Source organism: Cervus elaphus, chromosome 33, assembly GCF_910594005.1.
Source record: "Cervus elaphus chromosome 33, mCerEla1.1, whole genome shotgun sequence".
NCBI classification, from domain to species: Eukaryota; Metazoa; Chordata; class Mammalia; order Artiodactyla; family Cervidae; genus Cervus; species Cervus elaphus.
Window position 1 is genome coordinate 47,766,399 of NC_057847.1, and position 22,541 is coordinate 47,788,939.

The 22,541-nt window shown below is 38.3% G+C and overlaps 1 long non-coding RNA gene across 1 annotated transcript in view; it reads left to right on the forward strand.

Annotated features, from left to right (window-relative positions):
* LOC122688703 overlaps window positions 1-22,305 on the forward strand; it is a 143,166-nt gene extending 120,861 nt beyond the window's left edge. The window contains exon 3 of the long non-coding RNA XR_006339547.1: window positions 21,239-22,305. This is a non-coding gene — a long non-coding RNA (uncharacterized LOC122688703). The remainder of the gene's footprint in view (window positions 1-21,238) is intronic.
* Window positions 22,306-22,541: the final 236 nt, after the last annotated feature.

Genomic DNA, 22,541 nt, shown 5'->3' on the forward strand with positions numbered 1-22,541 from the left:
AAGAATGAATCAGAGCTGAAAAATAACTAAAATGAAAAATACACTAGAGGAAATCAACAACAGATGAGATGATACAGAAAAATGGATCAGTGATCTGGAAAACAGAGGGTTTTTAGACATATCTCCTCAAGCAAGGGAAACAAAAGTAAAATAAGGAAATGGGACTATATCAAGCTTTTGTATATCTAAGAACACTATCAACAAAACAAAAAGACCACCTGCTAAATGAAGAATGTATTTGCAAATGATATATCTGACAAAGGGTTAATATCCAACATATGCAAAAACCTTATACAACTCAACATAAATAAACAACCCATTTTTAAAAATGGACAAAGGATCTGAATAGATATTTTTCTGAAGAAGATATACCAATGGCCAACAGGCACATGAAAAGATTCTCAGTATCAGTAATTCCCAAGGAAATACAAATGAAAACCACAATAAGATACCACCTTATACCTGTCAGAATGTCTGTTATCAAAAAGACCAGAAATAACACATGTTGGCAAGGACATAGAGAAAAGAGAACCCTCACACATTGCTTTGGGAATGTAAATTAGTTCAGCCACTATGAAAAACAGTATAGAGGTGCTTCAAAAAATTAAAAATTGAGCTATCATATGATCTAGCAGCTCCATTCTTGGGCATTTAATTAAAGAAAATAAACACTAATTTGAAAAGATTTATACTCTAATGCTCATTGCAATATTGCTTACAATGGCCAATATATGGAAGCAACATAAATGTCCATCGATAGATAAACAAAGATGTGGTGTATATACACACACACACACATATGTCATAAAAAAGAACAAACTCCTGCCAAATATGACAACATGGATGGACTTGGGGGTATTATGTTAAGTGAAATAAGTCAGACAGAGAAAGACCGTCTGATTTTGCTTATGTGTGGTATATAAAGAAAGACAAACATAACAAAACAGACAGATACAGAGAACACGTGTGTGGTTGCCACAGAGAGGGTTACAAGAAGTGAAATAGGTGAAGGGGATTAAAAGGTACAAACTTCCAGTTATAAAATAAGCAGTCAGAGGGATGTAACACACAGCATGGAGAATATACTTAATAATATTGTAATAACTTTGTATGGGAACAGATGGTTACTAGACATCATGGTGATCATTTCTAACATATAAAAGTATCAAATCACTCTGTTGTACATATGAAACTAATAAAATATAATGTCATGTATATGTCAATATTTAAATAAAGAAAAGTCTTCAAGAAAGATGGTTTAAGTTTTAAACAGTTGTATTCACCAACAATAATCAAATCATAGTGGCCCTAAAACTAAGCTTTGTGTTACTCCTCATATATTGTTTATTCAATTTAATCAAATACCACCTCATGTATCATTTATTTAAAGAATTTTTACTTCCAGTTTGTTGGTCGCATTAAGAACTCAGAAAATATTTAGAAAAGCCTGTTTACACTGAAAAGATAAATATGATACACTTTGTTCTTTACCATGGTTTAGCACTGTAGACCTTACCGATAAGTAACAATGTGTTATGTTAGTTAGTTCAACAAAAGCAGTAATGTTCAAAAGATAGGGCATGGGGATTTTTGTTTTTTTTTAACAAATATCCCTGGTAATTCTCATGCATACCAAAAATAGAAACCTGCTGGCTTAAGTGGTGGAATTTCTGTTGTTTGCAGGATGCTCCTGTAAGTTTCTTTTCTAATCTTCCCCACCACCCCCGACTCTTGTCATTCTTTTCTTAAAGAACCTGCCTTCACTGTGCACTAGGTGCTCTGAGTCCCACAGTCCCTGCTATTATCCATAGCTAAGTAGAACAAAGATGGAGCCCTGAGCCAATATGGGCCCATGAGTCACTCTGTGGTGAAATGTAGTTCAGACTCAAAGACTGGGTCCACCTCCCAGTCACCTTGGGAACTGAGAAGTAAAAAGCAAGTGTATTCACTTGATTAAAGACTAATTTTCTAGACCCAAAGGTAGAATTAAAATATATATGTTGACAGATAGATGATAGATAGATAGACAGATGGATGATAGACAGGCATCTCTTGTGTCTCCTGCATGGGCAGGCAGATCCTTTACTACTGTTCCTCCTGGGAAGCCCCACAGCTGCAACACACACAGAGGTATAGATGATTTTACAAGAAAGCAAACTCACATAGTATGAATAAAGCAAAAATAAATTTAAGACCACTCCCCATGCTCTCAAAGGTAAATGGGGAGAATTGCCAGATAAATAAGAATAAAGACTCTAACATCTTATCTTGCCAGGCAGAGTATAGTGAGTGAAATTCTCTCAGTTGTGTCTGATTCTTTGCGAACCAATGGACTGTAGCCCACCAGGCTCCTCTGTCCATGGAATTCTCCAGGCAAGAATACTGGAGTGGATAGCCATTCCCTTCTCCAGGAGATGTTCCCAACCCAGGGATCGAACCCAGGTCTCCCACACTGCAGTCGAATTCTTTACTGTCCGAGCCACCAGGAAAATTTTCTGCTGTAGGGGAGGGGCCTTAAACCAACGTTGCTTCAATTGCTGCCACTTCCTCTAGCACTGATATTCTTGCTGCTCCAACTCTATCAATGATGGGGAGAGTGAGAATTCAGAGAGCCTCTGTTTAGTATATTCTACCGGGCAGGGACTGGTGTCAGCATTTCATATACATCAAGGCAGTAATTTCTCACAATAACACCATGATGTTGGCATTGTTGTCAACATTCTACAGATAAAGACTTGGAGGAGTCTACAGATAAAGAGGAGTCTACAGATAAAGAGGAGATCAGTCCTGGGTGTTCATTGGAGGTGGTCAGAGAAGTAAAGAAAGTAGCTCCGAAATTGCTAAAATTGTAACTGATTCTGTCTGACTCAGTGTCTGTGTTTTTAACTATGGGTATAACAAAAAAGGGGTGGCTAGAGTAAGGAACATAGCTAAGAAAAGATTGTGAATGCGTATGACAACATTTATACAATTTAACTTTGCCTCGGGCTCTCTTTGATAGGAGATTAATTACTTTTCAACGTTTATAACTTATAACAATATGTACTACATAAACCATGAGAAGTCCATCTTATTATATATAGATGCAGGCAGCATCACATTTACCTAAATCTGTATTCTCTAGCTCAGGCTTCCAGTAGCTCCCTGTAAATAGTCATGAGAAGATGCAGTTTTAAAGAATTTTTGCTTTCAAGAATGCCCATGCTAATAGTGTGTAGATAAGTACTAAGATGAGTAAGAGGAATTTAATTTTTAAAAAGCTTAGGAAGGATAAAATTTGTTTAAGATGTTAAGTGTATGTGATTTGTGATTTTTTAAAAAAATCCACATAAACTTCCTATATTATCATTTTAACAGGGAGATGCTATCTCTTTAAGCAAGTTTCATGGAAGCACCTATTAACAGTGAAAACTCCAGCTAAAGACATGTAGCTCTATATAGTGGGGCACTTCTCTAATGGAACAATTTGAAAATTCATCCTGCCACTTCTGTGTAGAGGGTGAGGGTGCTCTATTAACTTATCTCTCCTCACATTGATTAAAAATAAGCTGTTTGATAAATATACTATGAAGTGGAAATCTCATGCTTAAAGTCCTTCTAAGAATGAAAATAAAAGAGTTCTTATCACAAAAATGCTTAGTAGAAAGAAAAATTTTATTGTCATATTTTGTATTTTTTAAAAAATTGTTAACAGCAAAGCCAAATCCACATTATAAAATACAAAAATTTCTAGTTTTTCCCAAACTTTTAATTAGAAAATGAATGAAAGAACTAAAATTTTAAAATTCTTTTGACAGTTTAACACCTAGGCATATTATTATATGACCTGCTTGGTCAGAAAATAGTCTATTTTGCAGTAACATGAAATCATCAGATGGTCTGTGCTAGATTGTAAGCTGTTTATCATTTTACTTTTTTATTTTTTTCGATTTTATTTTTTCCTTCTGAGATTCCAGATATTTGGGGGGTTTGTTTGTTTTGCCTTTTGCTACACTATGCAGCATGCAAGATCTTAGTCCCCTGAGCAGGAACTGAACCCTGGATCAGGGATCAAACCTATGCCTCCTGCAGTGGAAGTGCAGAGTCTTCACCACTGGACTACCAGGGAAGTTCCATTTTTCGGGTTTTTAAAATTTTTTTATTGAATTATAGTTAATCTATAATGTTGTGTTAGTTTCAAGTGTACAGCCAAGTGATTCAGTTATACTTATATATATTTTTTCAGATTCTTTTCCATTGTAGGTTATTATAAAATACTGAGTATTGAATTTGGTGTTTATCATTGCTATACTTTTATTTCTTCCTCATTCAGCCTTATACACTGGCTAAAATTCTTTTAACATATTTCTCTTAATATGATTAATTTTATTTTCTAATAAGTAAAAGGAATGAATTTTGGTTGAATATGAATGAGATTTTTCTATGGTGAATAATATATAATGGTAGCTTTGCTAATAGATGTTCAAAAATTTGAAATAGTTTTATTTTGGAGACATTTTCTTATGCTAAATATACTTCTCCTAAAATACCACTTAATATACCACTTAGTTATTCTCTTGATCAAATTTGCAATTTTAGCACTTGTTGAATGCTGAAAATAACACAAAGATTTTTTTTTCACACAAAGGTTTTAAAGAAGAAAATTGGAAACTACTCCTTATTTCTGAGATGTGGTGACCAATATAAAAGAGAAAAATTAGTTACCTAGAGTTCGAGGAACTCAAAATGTATTCACACACAAAAATTAAAGACATATAAAGTTATTCAATGAAAGATAGGAATAGAGAGCAAGAAATTAATGCTGAAATTTAACTGACTGTTAACATTTTTAATGGTAACATAGATTAATATAACTCTTTGGTTTGCTTTATTAATAATAGCACTCTTTCAGAAGTTTTATAAAAGGGCTTGTTGTGGTTGTTTAGTTGCCAAGTCATGTCTGACTCTTTTTTTTTTTTTTTTTTAAATTTTTTTATTAGTTGGAGGCTAATTGCTTCACAACATTTCAGTGGGTTTTCTTATACATTGATATGAATCAGCCATAGATTTACACTTATTCCCCATCCCGATCCCCCCTCCCATCTCCCTCTCCACCCGATTCCTCTGGGTCTTCCCAGTGCACCAGGCTGGAGCACTTGTCTCGTGCATCCCACCTGGGCTGGTGATCTGTTTCACCATAGATAGTGTACATGCTGTTCTTTTGAAACATCCCACCCTCACCTTCTCCCACAGAGTTCAAAAGTCTGTTCTGTATTTCTGTGTCTCTTTTTCTGTTTTGCATATAGGGTTATCGTTACCATCTTTCTAAATTCCATATATATGTGTTAGTATGCTGTAATGTTCTTTATCTTTCTGGCTTACTTCACTCTGTATAAGGGGCTCCAGTTTCATCCATCTCATTAGGACTGGTTCAAATGAATTCTTTTTGACGGCTGAGTAAAATTCCATGGTGTATATGTACCACAGCTTCCTTATCCATTCACCTGCTGATGGGCATCTAGGTTGCTTCCATGTCCTGGCTATTATAAACAGTGCTGCGATGAACATTGGGGTGCATGTGTCTCTTTCAGATCTGGTTTCCTCAGTGTGTATGCCCAGAAGTGGTATTGCTGGGTCATATGGCAGTTCTATTTCCAGTTTTTTAAGGAATCTCCACACTGTTTTCCATAGTGGCTGTACTACTTTGCATTCCCACCAACAGTGTAAGAGGGTTCCCTTTTCTCCACACCCTCTCCAGCATTTATTGCTTGTAGACTTTTGGATAGCAGCCATCCTGACTGGTGTGTAATGGTACCTCATTGTGGTTTTGATTTGCATTTCTCTAATAATGAGTGATGTTGAGCACCTTTTCATGTGTTTGTTAGCCATCTGTATGTCTTCTTTGGAGAAATGTCTGTTTAGTTCTCTGGCCCATTTTTTGATTGGGTCATTTATTTTTCTGGAATTGAGCTGCAGGAGTTGCTTGTATATTTTTGAGATTAATCCTTTGTCTGTTTCTTCATTTGCTATTACTTTCTCCCAATCTGACGGCTGTCTTTTCACCTTACTTATAGTTTCTTTTGTAGTGCAAAAGCTTTTAAGTTTCATTAGATCCCATTTGTTTAGTTTTTCTTTTATTTCCAATATTCTGGGAGGTGGGTCATAGAGGATCTTGCTGTGATTTATGTCGGAGAGTGTTTTGCCTATGTTCTCCTCTAGGAGTTTTATAGTTTCTGGTCTTACATTTAGATCTTTAATCCATTTTGAGTTTATTTTTGTGTATGGTGTTAGAAAGTGTTCTAGTTTCATTCTTTTGCAAGTGGTTGACCAGTTTTCCCAGCACCACTTGTTAAAGAGGTTGTCTTTTTTCCATTGTATATCCTTGCCTCCTTTGTCAAAGATAAGGTGTCCATAGGTTCGTGGATTTATCTCTGGGCTTTCTATTCTGTTCCATTGGTCTATATTTCTGTCTTTGTGCCAGTACCACACTGTCTTGATGACTGTGGCTTTGTAGTAGAGTCTGAAGTCAGGCAGGTTGATTCCTCCAGTTCCATTCTTCTTTTTCAAGATTACTTTGGCTATTCGAGGTTTTTTGTATTTCCATACAAATTGTGAAATTCTTTGGTCTAGTTCTGTGAAAAATACCGTTGGTAGCTTGATAGGGATTGCATTGAATCTATAGATTGCTTTGGGTAGAATAGCCACAATGGACCAGCTAGACCTAATTGATATCTATAGGACATTTCACCCCAAAACAAGCAACTTCACCTTTTTCTCAAGTGCACACGGAACCTTCTCCAGAATAGATCACATCCTGGGCCATAAATCTAGTCTTCGAAAATTCAAAAAAATTGAAATCATTCCAGTCATCTTTTCTGACCACAGTGCAGTAAGATTAGATCTCAATTACAGGAAAAAAATTGTTAAAAATTCAAACACCTGGAGGCTAAATAACACGCTTCTGAATAACCAACAAATCATAGAAGAAATCAAAAAAGAAATCAAAATATGTATAGAAATGAATGAAAATGAAAACACAACAACCCAAAACCTATGGGACACTGTAAAAGCAGTGCTAAGGGGAAGGTTCATAGCATTACAGGCTTACATCAAGAAACAAGAAAAAAGCCAAATAAATAACCTAACTCTACACCTAAAGCAATTAGAGAAGGAAGAAATGAAGAACCCCAGGGTTAGCAGAAGGAAAGAAATCTTAAAAATTAAGGCAGAAATAAATGCAATAGAAACTAAAGAGACCATAGCAAAAATCAACAAAGCTAAAAGCTGGTTTTTTGAAAAAATAAACAAAATTGACAAACCATTAGCAAGACTCATTAAGAAACAAAGAGAGAAGAACCAAATTAACAAAATTAGAAATGAAAATGGAGAGATCACAACAGACAACACTGAAATACAAAGGATCATAAGAGACTACTACCAGCAGCTCTATGCCAATAAAATGGACAACTTGGATGAAATGGACAAATTCTTAGAAAAGTATAACTTTCCAAAACTGAACCAGGAAGAAATAGAAGATCTTAACAGACCCATCACAGGCAAGGAAATCGAAACTGTCATCAAAAATCTTCCAGCAAACAAAAGCCCAGGACCAGATGGCTTCACAGCTGAATTCTACCAAAAATTTAGAGAAGAGCTAACACCTACCTTACTCAAACTCTTCCAGAAAATTGCAGAAGAAGGTAAACTTCCAAACTCATTCTATGAGGCCACCATCACCCTAATTCCAAAACCTGACAAAGATGCCACAAAAAAAGAAAACTACAGGCCAATATCACTGATGAACATAGATGCAAAAATCCTTAACAAAATTCTAGCAAACAGAATCCAACAACATATTAAAAAAATCATACACCACGACCAAGTGGGCTTTATCCCAGGAATGCAAGGATTCTTCAATATCCGCAAATCAATCAATGTAATACACCACATTAACAAATTGAAAGATAAAAACCATATGATTATCTCAATAGATGCAGAGAAAGCCTTTGACAAAATTCAACACTCATTTATGATTAAAACTCTCCAAAAAGCAGGAATAGAAGGAACATACCTCAACATAATAAAAGGTATATATGACAAACCCACAGCAAGCATCACCCTCAATGGTGAAAAATTGAAAGCATTTCCCCTGAAATCAGGAACAAGACAAGGGTGCCCACTCTCACCACTACTGTTCAACATAGTGTTGGAAGTTTTGGCCACAGCAATCAGAGCAGAAAAAGAAGTAAAAGGAATCCAGATAGGAAAAGAAGAAGTGAAACTCTCACTGTTTGCAGATGACATGATCCTCTATATAGAAAACCCTAAAGACTCTACCAGAAAATTACTAGAACTAATCAATGAATATAGTAAAGTTGCAGGATATAAAATTAACACACAGAAATCCCTTGCATTCCTATATACTAACAATGAAAAAACAGAAAGAGAAATTAAGGAAACAATACCATTCACCAATGCAACAAAAAGAATAAAATACTTAGGAGTATATCTACCTAGAGAAACAAAAGACCTATACATAGAAAACTATAAAACACTGATGAAAGAAATCAAAGAGGACACAAACAGATGGAGAAACATACCGTGTTCATGGATTGGAAGAATCAATATTGTCAAAATGGCTATTCTACCCATGTCTGACTCTTTTGTGACCCCCTGGACTACAGCCCTCCAGGCTCCTCTGTCCATGGGACTTCCCAGGCAAGAATACTAGAGTGAGTTTTCATTTCCTTCTCCAGGGGATCTTCCCCACCCAGGGATCAAACCTGAGTCTCTTGCATCTCCTGCATTGGCAGGCGGATACTTTACCACTGAGCCACCAGGGAATGTCAGTGTAATTAAGACCCCAAATTAGTTAATTTTGATTTACACTAAAGGGAATTCCAGTTGAGCTATTTCAAATCCTGAAAGATGATGCTGTGAAAATGCTGCACTCAATATGCCAACAAATTTGGAAAACTCAGCAGTGGCCACAGGACTGGAAAAGGTCAGCTTTCATTCCAATCCCAAAGAAAGGCAATCCAAAGAATGCTCAAACTACCACACAATTACACTCATCTCACACACTAGTAAAGTAATGCTTAAAATTCTCCAAGCCAGGCTTCAGCAATACATGAACCATGAACTTCCAGATGTTCAAGCTGGTTTTAGAAAAGGCAGAGAAACCAGAGATCAAATTGCCAAACCAGAGATCTTGCCAACATTGCCAAGATCCAACATCTGCTGGATCATTGAAAAAGCAAGAGAGTTCCAGAAAAACATCCATTTCTGTTTTATTGACTATGCCAAAGCCATTGACTGTGTGCATCACAATAAACTGTGGAAAATTCTGAAAGAGATGGGAATACCAGACCACCTGACCTGTCTCTTGAGAAACCTGTATGCAGGTCAGGAAGCAACAGTTAGAACTGGACATGGAACAACAATTGGTTCCAAATAGGCATAGGAGTACGTCAAGGCTGTATATTGTCACCCTACTTCTTTAACTTATATGAAGAGTACATCATGAGAAATGCTGGGCTGGAGGAAGCTCAAGCTGGAATCAAGATTGCCAGGAGAAATATCAATAACCTCAGATATGCAGATGACACCACCCTTATGGCAGAAAGTGAAGAAGAGCTAAAGAGCCTCTTGATGAAAGGGAAAGAAGAGAGTAAAAAAGTTGGTCTAAAGCTCAACATTCAGAAAACTAAGATCATGGCATCCGGTCCCATCACTTCATGGCAAATAGATGGGGAAACAGTGGAAACAGTGGCTGACTTTATTTTCCAAAATCACTGCAGATGGTGACTGCAGCCATGAAATTAATAGAGGCTTACTCCTTGGAAGGAAAGTTATGACCAACCTAGATAGTATATTAAAAAGCAGAGACATTACTTTGCCACCAAAGGTCTGTCTAGTTAAGGCTATGGTTTTTCCAATGGTCAAGTATGAATGTGAGAGTTGGGCTATAAAGAAAGCTGAGCACCAAAGAATTGATGCTTTTGAACTGTGGTGTTGGAGAAGACTCTTGAGAATCCCTTGGACTGCAAGGAGATCCAACCAGTCCATCCTAAAGGAGATCAGTCCTGGGTGTTCATTGGAAGGACGGATGTTGAAGCTGAGACTCCAGTACTTTGGCCACCTGATGCGAAGAGCTGATTCATTTGAAAAGCCCCTGATGCTGGGAAAGATTGAAGGCAGGAGGAGAAGGGGACAATAGAGGATGAGATGGTTGGATAGCATCACCGACTCTATGGACATGGGTTTGGGTGAACTCCGGGAGTTGGTGATGGACAGGGAGGCCTGGCATGCTACGGTTCATGGGGTCGCAAGGATTCGGACACGACTGAGCAACTGAACTGAACTGAAAGGGAGATTATCTGGAGTGTGTTTGACTTAATCAAGTGAGTCCATTCAAAGAATGTTTGGAAGTCAGAAATGTCCCCTCCTGCTGGGATCTTGGAGAAGCAGGCTACCCTGGACTCTACAGCTATGAGAAAGTGGATTCTGACAGCAACCACATGAGCTTCAAAAAGGACCTTAGCTTCAGATGAAATTACAGCCCTGGCAACACCATAATTATAGCCTTGAGGGACCCTGAAGTCTTTGAAAACTGAAGTCATGATTTTCAGTTTTTTAAAATGTCTAAATGGCTCAAATAATGGTGTTGAAATGTTGGAAAAGTGATGGAATTTGGCCTAAGTTTTCCACCTTAATTGCTTTTCTTTTATTTTGTTTGCTTTATATGACATATGTTAGTTGCTCAGTCGTGTCCGACTCTTTTCAGTCCCGTGGACTATATATAGCCTGCCAGGCTCCTCTGTCCAAGGAATATTTCAGGCAAAAATGCTGGAAGATCCCTTCTCCAGGGAATCTTCCTGCCCCATGCTTTGAACCCAGGTCTCCTGCGTTGCAGGCAGATTCTTTATCATCTGAACCAGCAAGAAAGCTCTGTTTGCTTTATACATTTAATTTTTTTACCAGAATAATACATATGTATGATTTAAGAAACCAGTCAGCTACAGATATTATCCTTTAATTTGTTACTGTGAAAGTTAAAAATTTAGCTTTATCAATCTGCTCTATTCCTCACCCCAAATAAAAGCAGATGCAGTTACCTTTTATCCTCACTACTCTTTTCACTTAACGTAAAATTGTTATTATAATGACAATTGTTGTTTTGTTGCTGAGTTGTGTCTGACTCTTTTGTAACCCCGTGAATGGAGAAGCTGGCAGGCTACAGCAGGACATGACTTAGGGAGTAAACACAACAACTCACACTATGACTATTTTCAAGCTACCAGTAGTTTAATAATGGCTTGTAAGAGTCCTGTGTATTTAACAATTGTCTCTTGACACCAGGCAAAGCTGACTCCAGCCCAGAACTCTTTATACCTTTTTAAAAAATTTTTTGTGATTTTAGTAGGACTTTGGGATAAGGTTGAGATAAAGTTAGAAATTCACCCACCATATTTAATGGGAAGTCCTAATTCCTTACTTAGTTAGTTTGTATAGACATAAACACAGTGCCTAAAAAAAAAATATTCATATGAATGAAATAAATATAAGGAATGAAAATTATCTGGAATATATGCATAAGGTGATGCTGCTAACAATGATGGATTTGTTTTTTCCTCATTCACCTTCCCTGCCTTAACCTTTAAGTTAACAGGATTTCTTCCCTCTTACTCTTTCTCTCCCTTGCATATGTGTAAACACATCTATTAAAATAATGACAAGATTGAAAAGAAGCAAAATAAAGTTTGCTTCCTTTGAACACAAGCTCACACTAAAAAGCTTCACTGAGAAGGATGTATTTTTAAATGGTGAGATGATACTTAGGGCTACCGTGTCCTAACACCAACTCATAAGGCATTATCACCAATCTGTGTCTTGGAGGCGTGGTACAAATAAACTTACATATTAAAATAATATTTGCTTTAACATTCGTCACTCCTCAGTTACTCAGAGAAGCAAATCAGAGAGGCTATCTAACTTGTAAAAATTATCTTATCCTTTCTAATTGGACTGTGGAATATTTATCACCAGCTCCATTTCTAAGAAATCTTAAGGCAAGGCCTGAAGGCCACAGGAAACTGTGACTACTAGTCGGTGAAGCTCCCTCATGTGAAACAAGGATTTTCCCCAGATGACATCACTGAATTAATATCTGCAACATGTGATTCACAATGTGGAGACATTAAGAATCATGGCACAGAGGTTAATGTTAAATGGCAAACAACACAGTGAACAAGTTAAACTCACACTTCTTTTACTGAGACAAGGTTTGTCAAACACCCACAAAATTCATGAACAGGTTCTGAAAGAACTACACTCCCCAAATTTAGAATGGAAGCAGCCTTAGATGTTGTCTTTTTACAGCATTTAATTACAGATAAAGAAACTGAGGACCGAAGTGGTGAAGCCAGTGGTTAAACGGGAACTGAGAGAGACTCAGTATTTCTACCTCACATCTGGAAATCTCATGACTAAAGATTTCTGTTAGCCCAAAAATCTCCCCCAGCATCAGGAGAAAATGAAACTAGGAAAAGTACATTTCACATACATCTTATTTGGAAAAAATACTTCTAGTTTCAAAGGCTGTTGTCCCACTAAAATACCAGCATAGTTTTTTGCAGTGTCCTACTTGTGTGAAATAATTACAAATCTTGGTTTTGAGGATCATGAACTTATTTGTGTTTTGACCGTGACTTCTGTTATTGTACATCACGAGCCTTTGCATGAGTAATATGAGTGAGGAATGTTGCCTTCAGCTGTTTTATGTCCTGTGTCTAAAATGCAGACAATGTGATTAAAAAAAAAAAAAGTTCTGAAAACTCAGCAATGCTGAAAGAAAACAAAAAGAATTGTGATCTTGGTAACTGCTGTTTCATGTAAAAATATTCCCAGTTTTTAAAAAATTTTATTTTCTCTCCTCCAGCCAAATGTTTGAAGCAGAACCCATGTTGGACATGAGCCATATCTTGGCTTTAGTTGTCATATGTAATATTTCAGAAAATCTGCTTTGGTTTATTTTGTGTGATGTCATATTACACAAAACAGTCTTAAAATATAGCTATTCATGAGCAATTTCATGAGAGAAGTGACAAAATGTACACATGGCTAGAGTTAACTTTTGAAACTTAGTGTAAAAAAAAAGATCTAGGTAATAAACACAAAAAAATTCCTTTAAGTTAAAAAAATATCCCCAAGGTGTGCAGACTATAGGTGAGCTTTGATGGATAATTACTCAGTTCTCTGATCTTTCAGGTAGGTCCTGATCATTCCAACATTGTTGGCAAGAAAAGATCCAAATTTTACTTTCAGTGAATTGTCTTTTAAGTGAATGACTATAGGTAGGGCTCTGCAATCAAAAGTGCAGATTATCTAGTATGAACTTCAACAGTGATTATCTACATGCCTTGGGTGGCATCTCTGTTTCTTTAGAGAGCTGTCCTCCTAGGAAGTTGAGGACAATCATTCATCTTGTTTCACCATCAGTTGCCAATGGATGGCCTTATGGGGGTTTAATATCCTTTTAAATTTTTGTCAGATTTCCTTCCAGTGACTTATGTACTTGATGACTTAAAATTTTCTTGGTGTCTTATGATTGTCACTGAGTGTGTGAGAGAAGTTTTGTCCTTATAAAGCCTTGATGAAGGAGGAGGAGATTCCCATAAGCCAAGGAGAAGGTGACAAGGTGATTGATGCCAGGCAAGAGGATTAAAAATATTTCTTTGTAATCTAAGGAAGCCTGTGTAATAAAGCAATGAAAAAAATATTTTAGGATTAACAGTACAAGGGGACTCTAAGAATATAGAATTAAAGGTGTGTCCAGGATCCTTGCCATATTGACTGTTGCAATTCTAAGTAGTTCTTTGAGTGGTCAGTCACTCAGTCATTTCTAACTCTTTGTGTCTCCATGGAATGTAGCCCACCAGGCTCCCTTGTCCATGGGCTTATCCAGGAAAGAATACTGGAGTGGGTAGCCATTTCCTACTCCAGGGGATCTTACCAACCCAGGAATCGGACCTGCGTCTCCTGCACCTTCTGCATTGCAGGCAGATGCCTTACCACTGAGCCCCCTGGGAAGCCTAAGTAGTTCTTTAGGGATGACTATAAAAGTCAAGAGATAAATAAGCACATGTGGACTCCTACGCATCACTCACTGTCACTACTGCAAGAATTCTAGATAAATAACAATTAGATTTTTAGAAAAATATTGCTAATGATGTACTGGAAGACTATTCCGTGGTAATTGTTTTTAGGTGAACTCCTTGTAAAGTCTTATAGGTGTTTTATTTAAGATCATTATACCCAAGAATTTGGGACTTCCCTGGTGGCTCAGATGGTAAAGAATTCACCTGCAATGTGGGAAGCCCTGGTTTGATCCCTGGGTCAGGAAGATCAACTGGAGAAGGGCATGGCAACTCACTCCAGTATTCTTGCTTGCAAAACCCCATGGACAGAGGAGCCTGATGGACTATGGACAGAGGAGCCCATGGAGAGCCCATGTCATGAGCCCATGGACAGAGCCTTGGTGGGCTATGGACAGAGGAGCCCGTGGACAGAGGAGCCCATGGGGTCACAAAACGTCAGACATGACTGAGCAACTAACACTTTAACTTTACCCAGGAATTTACTTGCATCCATGCTGGCCTCATTTTTTCTAAGTAGCACTTGTACCACTATCTTCTGGGGAGCATTTTATTTCACTAAAGCAGGGCTTACTTCTTTTCTGTTGCTCTTTTTTCATGTTTGATCCATTGGCCCATTATAGATCCTAGCCTACAGATGTTTAGATCTGAATTCACCTTTATGGTTTCCTGTTCCTGAAAAGTCACATGATCAGTTGAGAGTTCCTTAAAAACCTGCATATGTAACCTCTTTCTCCTTTAATCTGAATCATTTCCTTTTATTTCCCACCCCACCCTGCAGAGAAAAACAAAGAAAAAAAGCCCTACAGTGTGCATATTGTTGTTTTTGGTCTGCAGATTGTGTTAAGGTGGGACAACTTCTGGTTTTCTTGATGTCTTATGATTGTCAGTGGGCATGTACAGTTCAGCTGTCACTGAAAAGCTCTGATTGGGAGAAAGGAAAGCTAACAAACTTCGAGGAAGGAGATAAAGTAATTAACATTTGGCTGGAGATTCAGAGCTGATTGTGCTCTGCTGGCTATTGGTCAAGAAGGCTTGTTCCAGGGCATAAAGAACAATCCAGACAGATTGCTTGTTGTTTTTGTTTGTTTGTTTGTTTTTGTTTTTATGTAACTACAAACTATAATGATCCCACAATATAAATGGATGATAAGTATTAGAGCTGAAGAAAAGCAACACACTTGATAATATCCATCCTAGCACAGTTGTATAAATGCCAGGAGCCAGTGACACAAGGAACATCCATAAAGGGGGTGGCTGTCCTCTGTCATTTCTCAGCCTGACTCTTGAGCCTAGGAGTGTTGTACTGTCCAGAGAGACAAAATATGTTTGAACATTACTGTGATTCCCTCTTCAGAACCGATGGTGTGGAGTAGACTAAAACACACAGCAGAACAAAAACAGAAGCGGTAAATATCGCTGTCATTGAATCATTTCCTGTTGAGGATGATCAGCCTAATGTAACCAAGTGTTTAGAGATCAGTAGATCAAATAACATGGACTCTCTGGTGCATTTTTTCATTTTAATTACAATGTTGGCAATATGGTGAGACACGTTTGAGTAGCACTCTCACTTCTATACGTAAAAGATAAGAAATAATTTATAAAATTTTAAGGGAGACCAAAACAAAATTACTAAAATTTTCTCTCCAGAAAGAGAAAAATTTCAGCCTACAAAAATTTTATTAGCTGATACAGGACAAGCTTTTCTTTTATAGCTATACTACCCTAAGCCTGATAATCGTTTCATGAATTATTACACAAAGCTCATTGGATTATTTTTCTCAGAGACCCGCTCCTATCCGTGCAATCTACCTTCTTCTGAATCTATTCATTATTTTATAGGATATATGTATATATATATGTGTATATCCTATAAAATAATGAATACATATATCTACACACACAAACGCATATATAACTTCCACTCAGTCTACATACAAACACACACACACAAACACATATGTACCCTCCACTTAGTCTTTATGAATAAAAATATTTCAAAAAGCTGAACTGCATTTTATAATTAAGTATTTCAAATAAGATATTTTAAGCTATTTAAACTTGAATCTCTTTTGTAAAATGTGCATAACATCTACCTTGCAAAGGTATTGTAGGTTTAGAGGTAATGTGTATAAAGCACTCAGCCCAGTACCTGACATGTGGTAGATACTAAGTAATTCACAGTTATCATTATTATATTATTGAAATCTTTTTAAACAAGTAAATAGGCCACATCATATAGAACACTTTATTGAAAACTGTGGGCTGTGACCATTTGTAGCTCAGGAAATCAATTTGCTGTGCTTTGACTAGGATTAAAAGAAAAAGAAAAAAATATAAGGAAAATACCTGTGTACAGTAGCATGCACTGATAAGTAATGTTTTGTGAAATTATTGTTTCTACTACATATAGTGTATGTATTAGTGTTGTTGTTGTTTAGTCACTAAGTCATGACCAACTCTTTGTGACCCCATAGACTGTAGCCCTCAGGCTCCTCTGTCCATGGAATTTTCCAGGCAAGAATACTGGAGTGGGTTGTCATTTCCTTCTCCAGGGGATCTTCTTGAGCCAGGGGCCTAACCCAGGTCTCCTGTTTGGCAGGTGGATTCTCCATCACTGAGCCACTAGGGAAGCTTATATATCAGTGTATGTGTGTGCATTTTTGTTAGGTTGAAATTTCTCTGGATCATAGTTAAAAAACTTTTAAGAGCCATTGATAGAGAATTGGGTGAAGAAGTGGCAGGCTTGAAAAATGGGTCCAGAATCTCACAGTATCACATAACCCTTCCAGCTCTGCCCTTGTTATGAGACTGGGAAACCAGGCCATTCTAAGACCAAGAGTCTCTCCCCCTGCAGGTGTTTCTAGGACTGACCACTAGGAAGGACTGGAAGAAGATCACCTGGGACGCAGTGCTCTAGGTGGTGCCAAAGCTCAGGACCCAGGAATTCCCTGGCCATACATGTGCCCACATGCCCAAGAGTTTCTGGGAAGGGTGACCTGACTGCCTGGTGCTTTTAGAGATCCTGCAATTGATACGGTTGCCATTGCAACACTGGGATTTACCTGCCAGGGTCCTTTGCCAGGATTTGTACATGTTGCCAGTAATGCTTGGGTGAAGAAAGATCTAGATCTGTGGGTGAGGAGCAGTGTTATACTCTGCTCTTGCCTGAACTGCAAGGGCTGTGGTGCCAGCCCCATGATGGAGCCAAAGCAACAACCAGGCCCTCTCCATAGTGAGAAAAGAATGAGACAGCTATTCTGTAAACTCCAAAACCATGTTAGAAAATCAGAAATCTCACAGTATTCTAGGAAAAAATGTACAATTTCTGAGCAACAGAAAGTGATTCATGCCTGACACTGTAAAAAATAAAAAAGTCATAGTTATCTTCATTGTCATTCAAGAAGGTTGAATGGTACTTCAGTTCAGTTCAGTTCAGTTCAGTTCAGTTCAGTCGCTCAGTCGTGTCTGACATTTTGTGACCCCATGAATCGCAGCACGCCAGGCCTCTTTGTCCATCACCAGCTCCCAGAGTTTATTCAAACTCATGCCCATCGAGTCGGTGATGCCATCCAGTCATCTCATCCTCTGTCGTCCCCTTCTCCTCCTGCCCCCAATCCCTCCCAGCATCAGGGTCTTTTCCAATGAGTCAGCTCTTCGCATGAGGTGGCCAAAGTATTGGAGTTTCAGCTTCAACATCAGTCCTTCCAATGAACACCCAGGACTGATCTCCTTTAGGATGGACTGGTTGGATCTCCTTGCAGTCCAAGGGACTCTCAAGAGTCTTCTCCAACACCATAGTTCAAAAGCATCAATTTTTCGGTGCTCAGCTTTCTTCACAGTCCAACTCTCACATCCATACATGACCACTGGAAAAACCATAGCCTTGACCAGACAGACCTTTGTTGGCAAAGTAATGTCTCTGCTTTTTAATATGCTACTTAGGTTGGTCATAACTTTCCTTCCAAGGAGTAAGCATCTTAATTTTATGGCGGCAGTCACCATCTGCAGTGATTTTGGAGCCCCCCAAAATAAAGTCTGACACTGTTTCCACTGTCTCACCATCTATTTCTTATGAGGTGATGGGACCAGATGCCATGATCTTAATTTTCTGAATGTTAAGCTTTAAGCCAACTTTTTCACTCTCATCTTTCACTTTCATCAATGGTACTTAACAAAAGAGAAGTATTCACACAAATGAAGAATTCGCACATAGAGGCTTCTACTGGAGTGTGGAAACAGCTCCTCCAGTTCCTTATGGTCAGCAAGCCACTCTGGACATCAGGAGCTCCAGGAAGCTTGGTCAGAGGAGCTAGTACAGGGAGGGAGGCAACTGGCTCACCAGGATCACAGAGGCAATGACATGGGAGATTCCAAGTCCCATTTGGCTTCAGTTCAATGTTAAGTCCACAAGAGCAATTCCTGGAGGTCTAGAGCCAGCCCTGGGCACAGTGCTGAAGTATGAAATATTTAGACATTATGGGAGATTTTGGTCAGGAGGCCCCATGTACTGAATCACTTCCCCCAATTACATGGTCCCCCCCCCCAACCCCGGTTGTACCCATGAACCACTTCAGGCTTGAGGACCACACACCAGTGTGGTGCCGCCCTAACTTTGGTCTGTTTTCTGAGTAGTTCTCTCCTTCTGTCAACTCTGGAACCCTTCAGTGTCCTCCTTGGACACTAGACAGTGTCTAGGAGGAAATGGTAAGAGAGAAGGGGATGATTTGGGTTTCATGAAGATTTGCAGAATACGTATCATTATCCTGCAAGGAGGAAATTTCCTACAGTTGTCCAGTGAAAAGCTGTTTCAGAAACCCTGGAATCTCCCCTACACAGGCAATAGGTAATTGAAAGTAGAGCAGAGATGAAAGGAAAACCACGAACAACCCCACCATCCTCACAATGGAGGGAGTACGTGTCCAAGTCTCCTCTCTCATTCCTTTCCGAAGGCTCAAGTGTGCACACCTGCATCCATCTTTCAAGAAAGTTATTAGATATGTTTTCTAAGTTTAAAAAGGAGTGTAACCTTATACATGTGAATGATATCCATGTAAATGCATCATAAAATGTGATAAGACAATGTATTATTGAGGTATAAACACTCTATTATCAAAAACATGCTAAAAGATGTTTTATGCACGCACACACACACAGATGCATGCATGCATGCACGCATGCATTGTATCTACTCCCCAGCTACTAGTAAGAGATTTTCCAAGTCACCTGTTGGGAATCCTGTATTATTCAGGGTGATATCTGTAAGACTGTGCAATTGAATTTTTAGCACAGACTAGTCATTCTAGGAGTTGCTATGCTTTTCCAGAATAGACTTAGACATTTTTGAATGGGAAAGCAATTCAACTTGTAGATGCTATATATTCAATTTTCCTGTTATCTACTTTTTCTGTCTTTTTAAGATATATTTCATACTCCAAATCAAGAGACTTTTTGTCAGAAATTTTCCTTGTAACCTCTTTAAAAATCTACACATTTACAGGTAAATGTAATCCATGTGTTTCTGGTTTATTCTCCCCTTCTTCATCAAAACGTTACCCTCTACAAAGTATTTGATCACCAAAAAGTTATATGAGATTTTTTAAAGGCTTTTTTTCTTAGTAAAGGGAAACCACATTTGATCAATACCATAGTTATAAAGTCAGTTACATGAGGACTTATGAAGATATATTGTTTTCCTATTTAACTTTAATAACGTAGGCTAGAGATATTTGGAAACTCACCAATCACTGTGAGAAAACTGCACATTATTGGTTTTTTTATTTTCTTCACAAGCTAAAACTCTATTTTTTTGTTTATAAGATGTACTTTATCTTCTCGTTATAGTGACTTTTTCCCTTAATTTGGTTCCTAGATCTGCACTTAGAATTCATTGCAAATAACTATGTAATATAACTCTCTTACTCCTCAATACATCTGCACATAAATACTTTATAAGAAATCCGTAAATCTATAAACCCAAACACACAATTATACCAAGTTATTAGACACATAATACAAGGCAGTAACTCTCTCTAGATGATGAGCTCCCTAAGAGTAAGAGGAACATCCTCCCCATTGTGGTATCTGAACGCAGTAGGCCTTCAGTAAATATTCACTGGGGCTTCCCAGGTGGCTCAGTGGTAAAGAATCCACCTGCCAGTGAAGGAAACACAGGTTCAATCCCTGGTCTGGGAAGATCCACCTGCCTCGGAGGAGCTTAGCCCATGCCCCACAACTATGGAGCCTATGTTCTAGAGCACCGGAACGCAGCTACTGGGCCCATGTGCCACAACAGCTGAAGCCCGTGGCCTTTAGAGCCTGTGCCCTGCAAAAAGAGGAGCCACCGCGGTGAGAAACCTGCTCTAGAAAGGAGCCCCCTCCTGCTGCAACTAGAGGGAAGCCCACACGCAGCAAGGAAGACCCAGCACGGTCAAAAATAAACAAAAGTAAAATTATAAAAAGAAAGAAGTTTAAATAAATATTTGTTAACCAAAGAAAATGTGATTTTAAAATACCAGTAAGAAATATAGTTACAGAAAGAGTCTGTGGATTTAGACCACAGAGGGATGTCATCTGAGCAAGGAGGAATATGTCAATAGGATACAATAGTACACCAACCCCTACTTTAATCCAGCTTCAAATGGATTAAAGGTACAGGGCTGAGGGCACGAGGGGCTCGGGAATGTTGTCAGTCACACAGCTGTTCCAGCTGGACCCTTCCCAGCACGTCCGTTTGTTGGGAAGAGGTGCTGGGGGCTAGAGTCAGTTACAGAGCTGTAAATTCATTCACAGTGCTTCAGAAATAATCATATTTCAGTTTTTTTTTTATGTAGAATTGTATATATAATGTGTATAATGAAAGATGACACTATGATGCAAATACGTGTGGTATATATGTTCAGCTATATATACTTTTCATCATACATATAAATTTGTGTAAGTAACATATATATACATATTTACAAGTTACCTAAACTCCATGTTATCTACATAGAGATTTACATTATAAAGGAATACAATGGAGGCCACCATCATTGTAGTTGATTGATTACTTTTACATCAAACATTATTGACCCAAAAAATATTATTTTTTTTTACAGACTCTTCAAGGAAGCTGGCAATGTTCTCTGATGTCTGAGGCTTGTTCACACTCTTAACAGTATGTGAATTATCAAAGAATAAAACATGAAATTCCCTCTGGACATTTAGGAAATATGACCTCTCCCTAATTGATCTAATCAAATTTCTGGAATCACAAAAGAATAAAGAAAACTTGTTTGAAGTCTCCATTCCCCACCAAAGATTTTCAGTGGATTATTTTTTCAAGCTGCAAAGACTATGAAATGGAGCCCCAAATGGATTCTAAGCCCCAAGAGCACTTTCCCACATACTACACATTCCTGACTTTCGAGCAAAAAGTCATACATCAGAGTTTCAGGCCCACAAAATCCAAGCTTACAAACCCCACAAAACCCCCATTCACCTTTGTGCAAAAATGTTGATTCGTAACATAGCCATGATGAAGGATATTTAGATGTGTAAGCAGTTGTTCAGTTACAAACACCTGATTTACGAATAACCCACACTTGGACCCAGTGCAGTCTTCCCTCTTCAGTGTTCTCTTTTCCCTCAGGCTAAAGACCATGGTGATTCTGCCTAAACAAACACAAAGGACCACCCCCCCAACCCAACACCCCCCACCCCACCACACACATGCACCAGCCACAGCGATAAACAAGCAGCCAGAGCTGTAAGAAAGTTGCAGAGAATGAACTTGGAGAAAAACAGGAACTGATACACTTTGCTGTGGGGCAAGACATCAAAATGCAAATCAAAGAAGAATTAAAAATGCTATTAGTCATCCCAAGCTTAGTGGATATTAGTTTAATCAGAGCTGCTGCCATTCTCATTAAAATCAGCTTCCGCTCTCTTTTAGTCTTTCTCATTTCCCACTCCTACAAGAGCTTTTACAGGAAAGGTGAAAGTGAAAAGGAAAGTTAAGTCGCTCAGCCATGTCCGACTCTTGGACTGTAGCCCACCAGGCTCCTCGGTCCATGGGATTCTCCAGGCAAGAATACTGGAGTGGGTAGAGACCAGCAAAAAGTTGCGGTGCAGGTGGAAATAATAAATAATAAAATAAAATAATAAAAAATAGAATGTGGAAGACTATCTCAAATGACCTTTGTGTATTTTAGAATTTTGACAAAGCCACAGCTGGTAGCAGAAGCTGCCTTCATTCCCTGTCTTCTTCCTTCCTTCACTGTTCCACAGCCACCGGCTCCCAGAGAGCAATTATACACAGTCCTTTCACCACACTCAGAGGACCCCATCCAACACCACATCTTGGTGACTGATACCTCCAGGGATGGTTAATGGGTTTCTGTGTCATATAACCTCAGAGAT